General features: G+C 38.1%; 1 long non-coding RNA gene across 2 annotated transcripts in view; it reads left to right on the plus strand.

Moving 5' to 3' along the window:
* The window catches only part of LOC143660692 (uncharacterized), a 29,858-nt gene extending 16,064 nt beyond the window's left edge, over window positions 1-13,794 (plus strand). For both annotated transcript variants that reach the window (XR_013164182.1, XR_013164183.1), the window contains exons 4-5: window positions 1,087-1,229; window positions 13,652-13,794. This is a non-coding gene — a long non-coding RNA (uncharacterized LOC143660692). The remainder of the gene's footprint in view (window positions 1-1,086; window positions 1,230-13,651) is intronic.
* Window positions 13,795-15,139: the final 1,345 nt, after the last annotated feature.

Consider the following 15,139-nt stretch of genomic DNA (forward strand, 5'->3'; position numbering starts at 1 on the left):
GTTACCCTCTGAAACTTTGGGTAATAGAAAGGCATATTTCTCTGTTAGAATTGTGGTGAAGAGTAAGTGAGATACTTTATGTGATGTGAGAAGCAGGGCTGACTGCAGGGTGCATCCTCAGAGAAAGGGAGCTGTTGTTACTATGGGCATTCACCATGGCAGGATCATTTGAAGGAATTCCATAGTAAAAAAGCCACTTGGAGCTCATTCACTTGTTTTATCCCATTCTTTTTACAGATAATAACAAGTAAACATATCATGCTTTCTATGTTAGGTACTATTCTAAATGCTTTACATATACCAACTCATTTAAGTCTTTAAACAATCCTATTAAGTACATTCCATTTTGATCTCCATTTTGGAGATGAAGCCAATCCTGGCTGACATCTATCACCCAGTATAATTATTAGCGGCACTTTCTTTTACATTCAACAGTGTGTCTGTGTGAATGATTAATTATATGGTCTCTGTTTGTTCTATTAAGGGGATGAATACAGTGTTCTGGGGGCTCAAAATAGGGAGAACTAACTCACTGTCCCAGGGTTCCACCAGACTGAGGCTTGTGGGATGAGAAGTAGTTTGTCAGAGAGGAGAGAAAGGCATTCAAAGGCTATAGACAGGAGTTGAGAGTACTGGATGTATCCAGAAAGAGTAAGTATATTAGGCTGCGTATAAGAATCACCTGGGGAGCTTTTGAAAATCCCCGTGCTCAGGCTACATCTCAGCGCAGTTAAATTAGAATCTCTGGTGCTGACTTTTAAAGCTCTCCAGGAGATTACATTGTGGTTTGAAAACTCTTAGATAGAGAGCCTTTGAGAGAAGGAGAAGGGGTGATGGGCAGCAGGCAGGGTTGCTAGGCAAGGCTCATGGAGGATATTGTTCATAGCCAAAGGCACTGCTTTTAGAAGCACTAGTCCTGTTACTTGTTCTGAATGAGGGGCCAGGCTCTCTGCAGAGCCTGAACCAGGCTGGGACATATGCTGAGGCCTTTTTATTACTGGTTCTTTTACGTTACGGTAGCTATATCAGCTGATAACAAACTGTATTTACAACTTCCTAAAAATGTACATTATGTCCTTCATACAGCTTGCAAAATTTCTACCCAAGACCTGGAAATCCTTTCACTGGTGATAAGGATTCCAAGGATTATCAGACATGTGAGGCAGACCATGGTTTTATATAATAAGGATGAACATGAACATATATCTCACAGCAAAATCCCTTAACAGGTACGTCTCCATAGATTTCCATGAAGGAAATTGAAGGTTAATTAGCTTTTCCTGTCTCTTGATTATTTACCAGTCTAAATGTTCAGAACGTAGAACCTGCTAATTGTCAAGACTGGTTTAATGTATAAAGTAAAATTAGAAAGTTTGAGTAATGATGTGCATACTTCCTATTGCAGAGGTATTGTCTGCCCTCCTGGAGTTACTTTATGGATGGAATTGAGCTGTCTGCCCTTCAGGATGGCACTTGGGGCAATGACTAGATAAATAATAAACTTGATTGAGCAAGAAGGCTTTACTGGCCAGGGCAAGAGGGACCCCTGCATTGGGGTCTGTGCGTTAGAGGGGTTCTGTCCTGGCTCTGCTCTTTCCATGGTTCAGCTTGTCCTCAGAGTCAAGGGAACTTGGCCACCTGGAACTTGTGCCTCACTTCTAGGACCCTGGAATTCCCGACCCAAGTGGTCCCACGTCTGCTTTCAGGGCTCACTGGACCTCTTTCTTAGCGTCCTTAGGAGAGGAACAGCCATGCTGTCAGTGGGCTTGATAGGAGGTCATCGGTTTCTAGTTGTGGGGTGTGGTGTGAGATTGGGAGAGCCAACCCTCCTTCCTTCACTTCCCAATCTGGCTCTGCCATACACTATAAGGTCACTTGCACAGGCATGCATGTAGCACTCCAACACATTTGCCCAATATTCTATGTAATGCCAAATAAAAAAACCATCTATCATCCCAGCACTGGGAGTAGATGAGACAGGTACCATGTCAAAATTTATGACTAGACCAGACCCTGCCATTGCAGAACCAGGAAGAAGGGACTGACCATATTTGTATCTTAGCACTTTCTGGTGAATCCACTAAAGAGTAGAATAAACAATAACAACAGTGGTGACGCACCACTGATGACAGCAATGAGAGGCAAAGGACTAAAAAAAGTTGAAAAGCAAATATACTAAAAGACAACCTAGGCCTTTTCACAGGCCTGTGTCACGTTAAATCAGTTTCACCTGTTTGTGCCATCTGTTGGGTTCTCAGGAAGCCAACTTTCAGGTTCATCAAATGCAGGGTTTCTCATGAAATCTAGGTTCCACTTAAATTAAGGAATTTTCTGGATAAAAAAAAAAAAAAAAAAAAAAGAGTAGAATAAAAAACCCTAAGTACCTTCCAGGAGTCAGGTACTGTATTAACCACTTTGCTGTTTTTTTTTTTTTTTTCTTTTTCATTTCATTGTTTTTCCACATGAGTATCCCCTTATTGCAGCACCATTTGCAGAATTTTTGTTCAGTTTGGTGTTTCATTTGTTTGTTTTGCTTGCTTGTTTGTTTTGGGAAGTGCATGGGCCTGGAATTGAACCCAGGTCTCCCATATGGCAGGCAAGAATTCTACCACTGAACTACCCTCGCACCTCCTAACCACTTTGCTATTGTTATGGTATTTATTCTTTGCAGCACAAGTATCATCCTGTGGCATAATTTTATTCTTGGCCTGGTGGCTTAGTCTCTTTCTCTCCCTCCCTCGCCATTTTGGCATGTCCGGTTCTTCTAAGCCTCTGAATTACAAGCCTCACCAGCGACTAGTGATGATGCAGCCTTGTCTCTCTAACCCTATTGGCCTTCTCCTTAGTCCTCCACCTACCCAACATCCTCTGCTATGGGTACACTCAGGAACAGCATCTCTATGGTCACAGTCACTCATCCGTCCTCCCTGTGTGATTGGCTACCCTCCCCTGGAGGCCACACCCTAACTCCGCCTCTCCTCAAACTGTATATAATCCAGGGCTCGTCAAGCCTCGTGGTCTTTAGCTTCTGGCGGCCCTGGTATAAGCGTCTACCAACAATAAAGCTACCTCGCTTCATGCCTTAATTAACTCGGCCTCCAGTCCTTTAGACCCGCAGCGAGGTCTCCTGCGCGCGCCCCTTGGACCCAGACCCCCGGCTCGAGCCCCTTTTCTGCGTGCGGCAGTGTCGTCTAGCAAGCAGTGAGAAGCTGAGGAGTAGAGGGTCCCCGATAGCTTAGCGGTTGGGCCAAACCGCATCATCCTTCCCATTTTAAAGTTGCAGAAATATTTGTTTGGGAAATTAAAACAACTTGCCCAGGTTTGGGTAACAAATAACAGACTTGAGATCATTGACCAAGTCTCTGCTTCCAGAGGTCATTCCATGTCTCAACTTGATTCCTCCCATCAGGGTTAAGTTATAAACAAAGGCACTGTATTAAGAAGTGGAGTTTGGCGTTTTCAAAATGACTGATTTTCAACCCCCACCCAACTGTCTTCCTTCCTCTTCTTTCTTCCTCTCCTGTCTTTTGAGTAAATCACCCTAATTATTAACTTTGTAAATGAAGCTCTAAATAAGCTATTTAAGTTTATTCCTGTTAGATGGGACAACAGATTAGAAATCCAGTGCCACCTGGGGTGGAAACGTGTTAGATTTCCATGCTAATGCCTCATGCATGTTTTATGCCTTAGATTAGTAGATAATGTGGTCATTGATCATCTTGTGTCATACGAGCTACAAACCTGCTGCTTTGAGCTAATTCTTTTAAAATCTTGTTTCCAAATCAGTATTCAAAGTCCAACCAAGGTTTCTGGTTAGGAAAAAGGTCATATTTGCTTTTGGTGTGGGTCAGAAACATTTTTCTAACTGTGCTTTTTGAAGATAATAAACAGGGCATAATATATCACTCGAGTAAGGTGTGAGAAATTGCCAAAGCAAAACGATTTCCTAAGATGTAGGCTTGCAAGTCCTTTTTGAACCCTGTCCAGTTTCTTCCTGTGCTACTTGTAAGTCAAAAAAATATTTTCAAAGTTATCAGTAGAAAACCTATTCAGTATGTATTTGAATTACCTGAGCATTTATCCCATTAAGTAGGAAATTGAGGACAATTTTACTTCAAGTTACTGCCATTAGTGAGGGGTCTAGTTCGAATTCTGATGCCTTTACTAGTAAGTGTGTGACCTTAAACAAGATTCTTATCATCTCTGAGTTGCAGTTTCTTTATCAGAAACATGGTGCTCAAGATAGCACCTACCTCACAGGATGGCAATGAGGAGCGACTGAGGCAGTGAGTATGAATCATCCAGTAACATGCCAAGTACATAGTAAATACTCATCTAAGCATTTGTGATTATTGGATCCTTTTTCCACTTAGAAAGTTATTTTGGCTAAAGATGTGACAAAGAGAAAAAATCACTGATGAAATGGAGTGGCCGTAGCTTACCTCTCCTCTTTCCTGGGTAGGGCAGTGACAGACCACAGCTCGCTCCCTCTTATGCACTGGAATGCCTATAGCAGGGTTGACAGGAAATTACGTTTACTGTTCAAGAAGGACCTTTTCAGCCTCTCCAGAATCTAAACTAATTCAGTGATGGGAAGAGGAATAAGGGACACAGAACAACTCCGCCCCCAGGAACATCACCCCCGTTGCCTGGAAGAAGGGCTGGTTCAAATTATGTTTCGCGCAGTTGGCCGTGGAGAGTTATGGCTCATCTCTCTGCCATGAGTGTTAAGGGAAAGGGCTGAAAGTTGACCAAAGTCCCTCCTCTTCACTGCTTCCTCAAAGTCCTCCTCCTTCGATACATATGTGCCTGTAAATCTGGCATTGAGTGCATTTCTAAATAGAATGGACATGAATAGCCATCTTTTGTATTTCTGGGGAGTTTCTCCAGGAGCAGTCATGGGATCCTGGGCTGCCCTGGTGCTGGCAGAGAGCAGGCAGGGCATGCTGGGCTCTGTACTTGGTGGGCAGCTCTCTCTCCCGCAGCTGCATCTCAACAGCAGAGGGAACTTTAGGAAGGCGTATGAGGCTTTGAAGGATTTCTCTGTCTGCCCATAACCTCATGAGCTTGAGGCAGAAGAGCAGAAGTTTTTTTGATCAGGGAATATTTAGTTCAATAAGACAGTTCCTGAAGTACATCAGAACCAGCCATGACTAGTGAGAGGGTCTGGGGATCTGACATTAGACAATTTTGTCTGAAAGTGTTTGCTGGACAATGTTTCCTATAAAGGTTTATTGTTTGTTTGTTTGCTTGTTGGGAGGAATGGGATGAAGCTAGGTCACTAAATCCACAAACCTATCACAGAATTCAGTTAATTAGATTGCTCTTTCCCTTTGTGAACCTTTGCAACGCACTTTGAATTACAATAGCATGTTTCAAAGGCAGTTGCAGGATGGTTTCCTCACTGAATAGCCAAGGTTTTCCTCACTCATTCTACTTCTATACATGGAGAGTACATAGCTTTAAATATACAAATACATATATGTTCATTAAGTAAAGACCAGATAAATAATTTCATATTTCGTTGAGAACATGTCTGTTTGGCAATTTTGTCTTCCTATTGAATGTATAGTTAGAGATCTTTCTAACTAATACAATATACCTTTCACATTTAGAAATGCTACCTAAGCTCTTAGTACAATGCTGAGAACATGGTACATTAGCACATTGATAAATGAGCAAGGTTGGACCTCAATAAAAACAAGTGTAGGGCATTAAATTTAAGAATGAAGAAATATGCAGAGATTCAAGATGGTAACGGGCTGGCAGTTCATAGAGTTGAGGAAAATGCTCTAGAAATGTTAGACTACAAACATATATCAGAGTAAAACTAAGGTTAAGCTAATTATTAGGAAAAATATGGAAATTGCTTCCTGTACTCAAGGAGGGGTTAACAGTCTGAAGGAATGTTAGAGGTGCAAAGGCTCTCAAGACAGACCACTGGGTGTGAATCCTTTGGTAGATTGAGTTATGTACCTCAAAAAGACATGTTATTAATCTTAATCCATGTTCCTGTGGGTGTGAACCCATTTGCAAAGAGGACCCTTGGAAGATTATTTTCAGTGAAGGTGTGGACTCGTGAATAGGATCTTCTGATATCCTATTTAGGTGTGGCCCAATTGAAAAAGGGTGCTTCATAATCCATACTACTGGAAGACTTATTAAGAAAGAAAATTTGGGCATAGAGAAAGCCATCAGTAGGAGAACAAAAATATCACCATGTGGTGGAGGCCGAAATGTAAGCTAAGGAACCCCAAAGATCATGGAAAATCAGCACCAGAATGCTGTAGAGTTTAAGAAGAAGGCACAGTCTTGCAGGTGTCTTGATTTTGGATTTCTAGGCTCTGAAACCATGAGACAGTAAATTCTTGTTTAAGTCAACCCACTGTATGGTATTTGTTATAATAGCTCTGACGAACTAAGACAAGTCCTGAGATTGCATTTTCTACCTGTGAAATACAGGGCGAGTTGCTTATTTTCCTCATCTATAAAATAGGCATAATAATAATAATAATATTTGCCTCCTAGGGTTGTTAGGAAGATTGAAAGAAGTGGCTCATATCAAGGGACCTTGCCCTTGATAATGCAGTAAGCACTTAAATATGGGAGCTCACTATTATTTCCATCAGTTCAGGAGCATAATAAAACTTTTAACTAAGGATATTGCCTTAATTTACCAGAGCTGCTATAATAAATACCACAAGTTGGTGGCTTCAGCAATAGGAATTTATTGTCTCATAGTTTTGTAGGCTAGAAGTCCAAATTCAAGATGTTGGCAGGATTTCTCTGAAATTTATCACATTCTAGTGGTGGATGGCTGGCAGTCAATAACTCAATCTCCTCCTCCATCACATGATGCTCTCTCTTCTGTCTCCATTGTCTTCTGTCTGAATTTCCTCAGCTTATAATGACTTCAGTCATATGGATTAAGGTCTGCCCTGATTCAATTTGGCCTCATCCAAATAGAAACTTTGAAGATCATGTATACAAATGAGCTCCCCTCCACAGGACTGGGGAGTTAGAATTTCAATATATATATATATATATTTTTTATATATTTTGGGGAACATGATTCAACTTTCACAGACATCTTGGTAAGCCTTGTGTGCTCTTCTTAAGTCAACTGACCTTTAATAGGAGAGCTCAAGAAAGTTAGATAGATAGTAGAGGATCTGTAGGGGCTAACTTAAGAAATAAAGTTCAGAAATCAAAGCAGAGAACATTTGGGTGGGGATAATGGTATCTATAATAGCCTATAGATTATCATGTTGGATTTCTATCTCACCTGCAGATCCTACACTGGCACTATATCTCATTTAGCTAGGTGTTCTGTTCCGTGTCCTAGTGCCTTTCTTGGGCCCAGCTTCTGTTTTGGTGTCATAGCCAAGACTGTGAGATTGGTCCCTCTTCCCCATTTTCTAGTAAGTCTTGAAAATAATAAAGATAATATACTTATCAAATTGGAGGATAGCAGTGCTCTTAGAGGAAGAGACAGTATTCTGGGTCACCGCATAAAGATTCAGAGGTCACAACTAATTTAGAAGATAAAATTTGCTAAACATAAATGAACAGTCCATCACTTACATCAAAATAAAGTCAACTCTTCAAGCACAGGCTGGAAAAATTTGACTCAGTAATCTAGAAAATTGTCTTACTTTCAATGTCAAGACAGGACAGTAATATGACTTGCTGTTTGATGTATTCCATACTACAGTTGACTGTTACCATGCATATAGGATTTGGACTGAACTTCTCTCATTCCCAGAATTAAAAAGACGTTCACTGATATTGAAAGACTAAGCAGCTCACTTACTAGGGAAGTGGCATACTCCTAAATATTGGTATTGAAGTGTATGTACAAAATTGAGGCCGTATGTTTTGTCATAATCAACTCATTTAATCAAAGCAGCCCTATAAAGCACATACTCGTATCATCATTATAGTATGTATTTCATGAACCTGCTGGTTGCTTTCAAAAAAAGTTAAAGAGATAGTGTTCAACAAGAAATTTAAGGTCTTCTTGTTTACTTCTCAGGATAAGAGAGGCTAGAGTTCTAGTGCAATTTGTAATGGTCAGAGCACATTTGAAATATTGTTCTGTTTTGGTGGTACAACATAAAATAGTTGTTGACCAACAGTTGTGGTCTGTAGAAGGCAACTGGAATGTGGTGAGGCCAGAGACTATGTCATGAGAAAGAGTTGGAGGAACTGAAAAGTGTTTAGTTTGGAAGAAAAGATGCCTTGGGGGAAATATGGTGGCTCTTTTCATATATTCGAAAGTCAGTAGGTATTTGAAGGATTGAGCCAGAATCAAGAGGTATAAGGATCAGTTATACCCATTTGATATGAGGAAGAACTTCCTAAATTCCTTTGGAGATGTCTGAATGGTTATGGGTGGCCTAGAGAGAAAACGAGTGTCCCTTCTTCAGAATTGCTTAAGCAAAGGTTGCCTAACAACAGATGCTGAGAGGCTTCAAGTGCAACAAATAAGCATGGGCATTTCTACTGGAGTGCTACGTGCTCTTTTCACTGTATCTCTGCCACTTAATAGCTGGAAGATCTTGAAGAAGTTACTCTATAACTCTGAGTCTCAGCACCTATCTCATAAATACCTTTGAATGTTCATAGATATAAAAGCAATGCTTAATGAGAACTAAGCAAATGTTAGCATTACTTACATAAAGCAATGCATAGTAAGAACTAAGCAAATGTTCACATTACTTATGATTTTTATTTAGGAATGCTAAAGAGAAGATTTCTGTAAGGAGTAAAAGGTTTTGTGAGATCTCTTTCCCCTTTTATTATTATAATTACTGGTAATGATACAGTCAAACTGTGCTAATTTTGTAAGTGGGTCATTGAGTCAATAAATCACCAGATATCCCCAAATAGTGTCAATATGACATCTCACTTTGCCACTATAAATACTGCCCTAGAACAAATGGAGATACACAGATAGATGAAAAGATGACATACATTTTATAAGGCTGATACATTGACAGCTGTTCTGAAGAGACTGGCTTAAATGTTAATTTTAGCAATTTCTAGTGCCTGCTCCATCTATGAGAGATAGTGTATATAAACAAGGTGTTTTATGTGAATTCTTGAGAATGTTTTCTTAAATTTCATATGAATAAACCAGGAATATTGTTAGCACTATAATTTGAACTAAATAAACTGCAAAAGGTTTATTATTCACTGGAATGCATTTACCCTGCTAATGCAATATTGTAACCTTTCTTTTTTTTTTTTTTTTACTACATGTTGATAGTTTAGCAGTCACCATTAAATGCTATTAATGAAATGGTACAACTAATAGATCTCATTTGTAGTACTCTATGGTTTCCTTCAACATTTTATTAGTAAAGTTGAAAAATGTGATGATGACAAAAGGAGTAGAAAACAAAAGCAATTATTGGGCTCAGTATAAATGATTGAAAAGTTGAATTGGGTGCTCTCAGCCAAAGCAAAAGGAGGTTTGAAACAGTGCCGGGTACCCTGCTCTATAGCAACTTAATGAGTACTGGTTGATCAAGAAGCAATTCCATTGACAGTTGCATTCCTTCAAATTAAAATTCTTGTTCAAGCTGTGTCTATACAGTTAAAGCAATAAAGATAATTGATATTCGGTAAATTAAGTAAAAAGGAAAAAGAAAGAGAACATGAATAAATTAGCTTTCTTCTCCAGTTTAGCCAGTAGTGGAAGATTTATCTCTGAATCTATAGTTGGATAATTTCTATAGTTGAATAATTTCCACAATTTTTCTATTTTATTTTGTTTGTGTAAAAGGAGATGGTGTGATCCCAATGTATAATAGGTAGGAATATAGGGAGCTTTCAGATATTTCCCAGAATAAAATTCTGTTTTGAGTAATAAATGTATCCCCATTAAAAAAAATAATTGGGACAAATCTAGAGTCCTGCATTTACGTCTAAAAAAATGGTTTGAAAGGATTATGCGCACACAGAAAAGCCGCGTTTTAATCTTAATCCACCTTGTGGAGGCAGCTGTTTCTTTTAATCCCTGTTCAGTAGTGTATCTTTGCAGGGTGTGACACATCCAATTTTGGGTATTAACCTTTGATTAGAGGGAGATGTGACTCCACCCATTGTAGGTAGGTCTTAATTAGTTTACCGGAATCCTTTAAAAGATGAAACATTTTGGAAAAAGCTTCAGAGCCTTGAGAGGCACGAGAGCCCATGCAGCCAGAAACCTTTGGCGATGAAGAAGGAAAACACCCTCGGGGCAGCTTCAGGAAACAAGAAGCCGGGAAAGAAAGCTAGCAGATGTTGCCGTGTTTGCCATGTGCCTTTCTAGTAGAGAAAGAAACTCTGAACTCCATCCACCTTTCTTAAGTGAAAGTAACCTCTTGTTGGTGCCTTAATTTGGGCATTTTTATAGACTTGCTTTAATTGGGACATTTTTATGGCCTTAGAACTGTAAACTAGCAACCTATTAAATTTCCCTTTTAAAATACCATTCCAGTTCTGGTATATCACATCCTGGCAGCTAGCAAACTAGAACACCCTACAATTACAGAGTAGAGGAAATATGACTTCATGAGTATAAGTAAAAATGTTAGGGGATTTCCTCAAAAGAGCACTCAGTGTTAGTCAATGATATGATTAAACCTACCAAAGAACAAACACATGCTCCTGTGGCCCTAGTATTCAAAACTGGTTAGAGAATGGCTGAAATTACTGGGTCACATTGTAAAAAGTACATTTTATGAAATAAATTGACTAATGGAGTGGTTGATCAGAATGGGGAGGAATTCAAAATTATATCAGATGAGTAATCATGGGAAAAACTTAAAAATGGGTAGACAATCAGGTCTATAGTCAAGTATTTCAAGGCTATCATAAAGAATATGGGGAGGATTCATCTCGAATACTTTCTCCAAGGATAGCAGGAAAGGTATATTTGTGAAAACCATAAAAAGTATAAGGAAAAAATATGAATAGACACTGTGATGTGCTGCCTTTCTAGTGACAGATTCAATATCTGTTTTTTTTAAATAAAAATCTGGCTAGCATTTTACAGGAATTCTATAGAAGGTATTCAAGTCTAGAATGAGTAGTTGAGCAAGATTATGTTATGAGTCTGTGAGTTAAATTATCAAATTTTCTATCATGCTGCTATTATCTCAGAGAATCGAAGAGCTATTGATATACAATACTTAAACAGTTTGAATTTTTTAAAATGAGAAATTCTATAAATATAGAAAATTTAATTTTCATAGGAGTTCAGTGAAAAAAAGATAAGCAAAATATGTTTAATTTTGTGTGCAGATAATGTAATAAAAACAGAAACCCATTCACTAATTAAAATTCTAGTGAGCTGTTTTCATGTGGGCTCTCTGCCCCTTTCTACCAAACATCCCTCAGAAAAATCACACTATTATTCACTGTTAAGAATGTAAGCATCATCAAATAATGAAGTTTATGGTCATGAAAGTGAATATTGATTTGTGTAATTTGGGGAAGAAAAAAGGGAGGTAGGTAGAAGCTCATGGAACTCATTCCAAAATTTTCATAAAACAATCACAGTGTACACATAGAAGACGATGTATGTGTCAAGTCTGGATGCTGAAGATGAAAAGCAATCATATACCAAAAACTGGTATAAATTTCTGCAAGTAAGACAGCAGAATAATTTAATGCTGTGCTTGTTACTGTGTTTTCCTCTGGAATTGCTTTGCTTCATGCGTCTATGCTTTTTAAAATGGGTTGCAGCAAACTGGATGCATTTTAATATCGTATAATCCCTACACCTAAATTACTTTCTTATTGAGAAATTTGATCCAAATTCCTTTTTCTTTTGTCTTTATACCACTGACTTGAGAGAGCAAGGATTCACCTAAAAGTGCTGCAGTGAACAGAATCCTTTCACTCTTCCCTGACCATGTGCTGAAGTTCTTCTGGCCTCTCTGTGTGGCCCATCCTTTGTGTTTTGTATTGAAAAATTTGCTATCATGAAGTATCAGACAGCTTGTATACCTACTTGGAAATTCAGATTTTAAAAGTAAAATCAGTATTTACTGTTGACAAGTCCCAAGAAAGTGGGTATTTTAAATATTGCCTGATGTGAGGTATGGCATAAAATTCATAATGAAGATAGTTCTGATCTACCTATTATAAGCACTATATGGCTATGTTCGGAAATGATCTGATTTTTGAGCATTCAAACACGTCTTAAAATATCTCATCTCAAAAATAAAATCCAGCAACATAAAGAAACATTTGAAAACAAGTGAATTGCTACAGTTCTGCGTAATTGCTACATTGCTATAAACCCTACAGTTGTAATGTAAATGTAAAGTTAACTGCATTAGAGATAAGTTTAAGAAAAAATATGAAGCTTACATGTATGTATTCAGGCAATACTTAAGCATGAAGAATTGGGCTTTCATGAAATTATCTTTTTTGTGTGGTTTTGTCTCCTTCTCATTTGCAGTCAGGACCAATTTTGATTTTTTTCTCTCTCTTTTCAATCAATTTTGTAAGGGATGATCAATTCAAAAATATTCCAAAGAATTATCTTTTGATTTTATTGATTGTTTCTGTCGTACTTTTCTTATTCTCTTGTTACTGCTCTTCTGCCCTTCATTTTCTTTCTTTAAGTATGATGTTTGCAGATCGTTATGTGTCAGCCTCTTTCCTATTCTACTGTACACATTTAAAGCTACACATTTCCCTCCCAGCCCTGTTTTAGCTGTATCTCCCCGTATTAGTATGCCCTACCTTCATCGTCATTTGTTTCAAACTATTTTCTAATATCCATTGTTACTCTTCCTTTTATCCATTATGTAGAAGAATATTAGTTAAGTTTCTAGTTATCTTTTTGTTAGGCTAGCTGATTTCACTGTGACGGGAGAATATACATAGATGATTTCAATCTTATAAACTTTGTTGAGGCTTTCTTTATGGCCTCAAATATGGTCAATTTTGGTAAATATTTCATATGAATTTGAATAGGATATGAAGTTGTTGACGTGCCATGACTTTTCTCTATTCATGCCAATTTTTTTGTACTTCCAACTTTTTTGTATCTTCATATTTGAGGTATGTCTCTTGTAACTTCCCTATTTAAATCATCTATGGGTCTGCTTCTACTGTGTTTCCACCCCCCACCACACTCTCTTTGGTATTGGGGGGAAATATGCCTGTATTTTCATATGCCCAGTAATTTTTTATTACATGTTGGCAACCGTGTACAATCTGTAGAGGTATCAAATGATATTCTTTACTGAAAGAGATGATTTACCCCTTCTTTTGCCAGATACAGAAGAAGGGAGTGGGTGATGATCACCTTAACCCAACCAGGGCTGAATTGTGTTGGGGCTGGGTTGTAGTTTTGGTAAAACTCACTGTACCACTGGTTATACCAAGTTCTTGGGAATACATCTGTCAATTCCAGACGTAGCAGATTTTTGTGTCCTCAGCACCAAGAAGCAACAGAAATGTCTCTTCTGCTTTTCAGAGTTTTCCACCTTGGCATTTTAGCTTCCATTGTTGTGTGGTCTCATGATTTGGCACATGTCTTGAGGGAGAGACTGGAAGCATGTTTGAGGCAGCTCAAGACACCAATTTTGCCACTCTATACCTGTGCAATCACCAAATCTCTGCTGTTTTTTTTTTTGTTCTGTAGTGGCTCTCAGTCAGGACCAAATCTGGATTCCAATCCTCTAGTCCAGGCCAAGAACTGACTAATGCTTCCAAGGAAAAGGCTCAAATCCTCAGCTCACCTCAGAAGGTTTCCTCTCTGCAATTTTATTTCTCTGATTCCTTGTTGTTTCTACACTTTGTGATTTAAAACTATGATTCTTGTAAATTACTTGGCTTTTCAGTATTTCTCATTGGAATGTTCGCCTGTAGAAAATTACTTCATCATACTTAAAAGCAGAAATATGTGTCTGTTTCAAAATAAGAAGGTAGGTGCATATTTTCCCCTCCATATTATATAAGCAAAATAATTAAGTTGAAGCCCAGATATTTGCTTAGGCCAAATTAAGCTTGCTTCTTTTCTGGCTGTCATGCAACATTCTAAATCAAGAAATCTGTTTTATTTTATCTTATTTATTTTTTCTTTTTTTGCCAAGGATCTGCTTTGTTTGCCTTATGACCTGCACTAGGACTCTTCTGCCTTGCATCCTTTCCCATCAAAATTTGCCTGACCTATACTTCTTCCTTTAGGATCCCAAGAGTGAATTGGCTAATTACTTCAAAGAATTAGTTACAACCAAAGAGTTGGTGGTTTATAACTTGCTATATCAAAATAACATTTGTATTTTAATGGTTTTGTCCAGAAAGGCATATAATGAGAGTGGCACAGTAGATGAAATACATAGGGAAGAGCAGTCTTTTTTTTTTTTTAAATCTTCCTTATCACCAGTCATATAATGTAAATACTATGAAGTTCACATTGCTTTTGTTCATCAATCCATTAATTCATCAAACATTTATTAAGCACCTGCTATTTACAAGACCCTTTGATGGCCAATACAGGAAATACAGACATAAGTAAGATAGATCCTTTCTCTTAAGAGTATCATGGTCTAGTAAAAAAGATAAAACAAATATACAAATAATTTTAGTCCAAGATGGAATTGGATAAGAATCATAGAAGAAGGAAGAAAATAAAGTAGTGTGGGCATATAGAGAAAGAGATGTCTTCTCAATCAAATTGATTAAAGATTCCTTAATGGACAAAGTGGCTTTTCAGTTGGCTTTTGAAAGATGGGTGAGATTTCTAGTGAGGATGCATACAGAGGTAGGAAGGACTTTTGAGAGAGAGAATATCATAAGCAAAGGCAAAAAATATGGGAAATATGGGGAGAAGTTCTCATATGGGCTGTAGTTTCCATTAAGGAAAGAGGGGAAGATCAGTGACCTTTAAGTGGTTTCTCCTGAAGCACTGAAGATTGAATCCTTGGTTATATGTAGTGATTAGGTTAACCTAAACTGCTGTTGAATAGCAATAAGAACTGTGCTGTGAACTGAAGATGTATCAGCACTTGACATTTCAGTGCTCACTGTCTAGTGAGATTCTATTAAACCATTTTATTTTATTTACTATAAAGTGAAGTGGGAAAAAGTGCTAACAGAAATGTGTAGAAAACATTATTCTCTCAAGTAG

The sequence above is a fragment of the Tamandua tetradactyla genome, chromosome 2, assembly GCF_023851605.1.
Source record: "Tamandua tetradactyla isolate mTamTet1 chromosome 2, mTamTet1.pri, whole genome shotgun sequence".
Classification (NCBI taxonomy): Eukaryota; Metazoa; Chordata; class Mammalia; order Pilosa; family Myrmecophagidae; genus Tamandua; species Tamandua tetradactyla.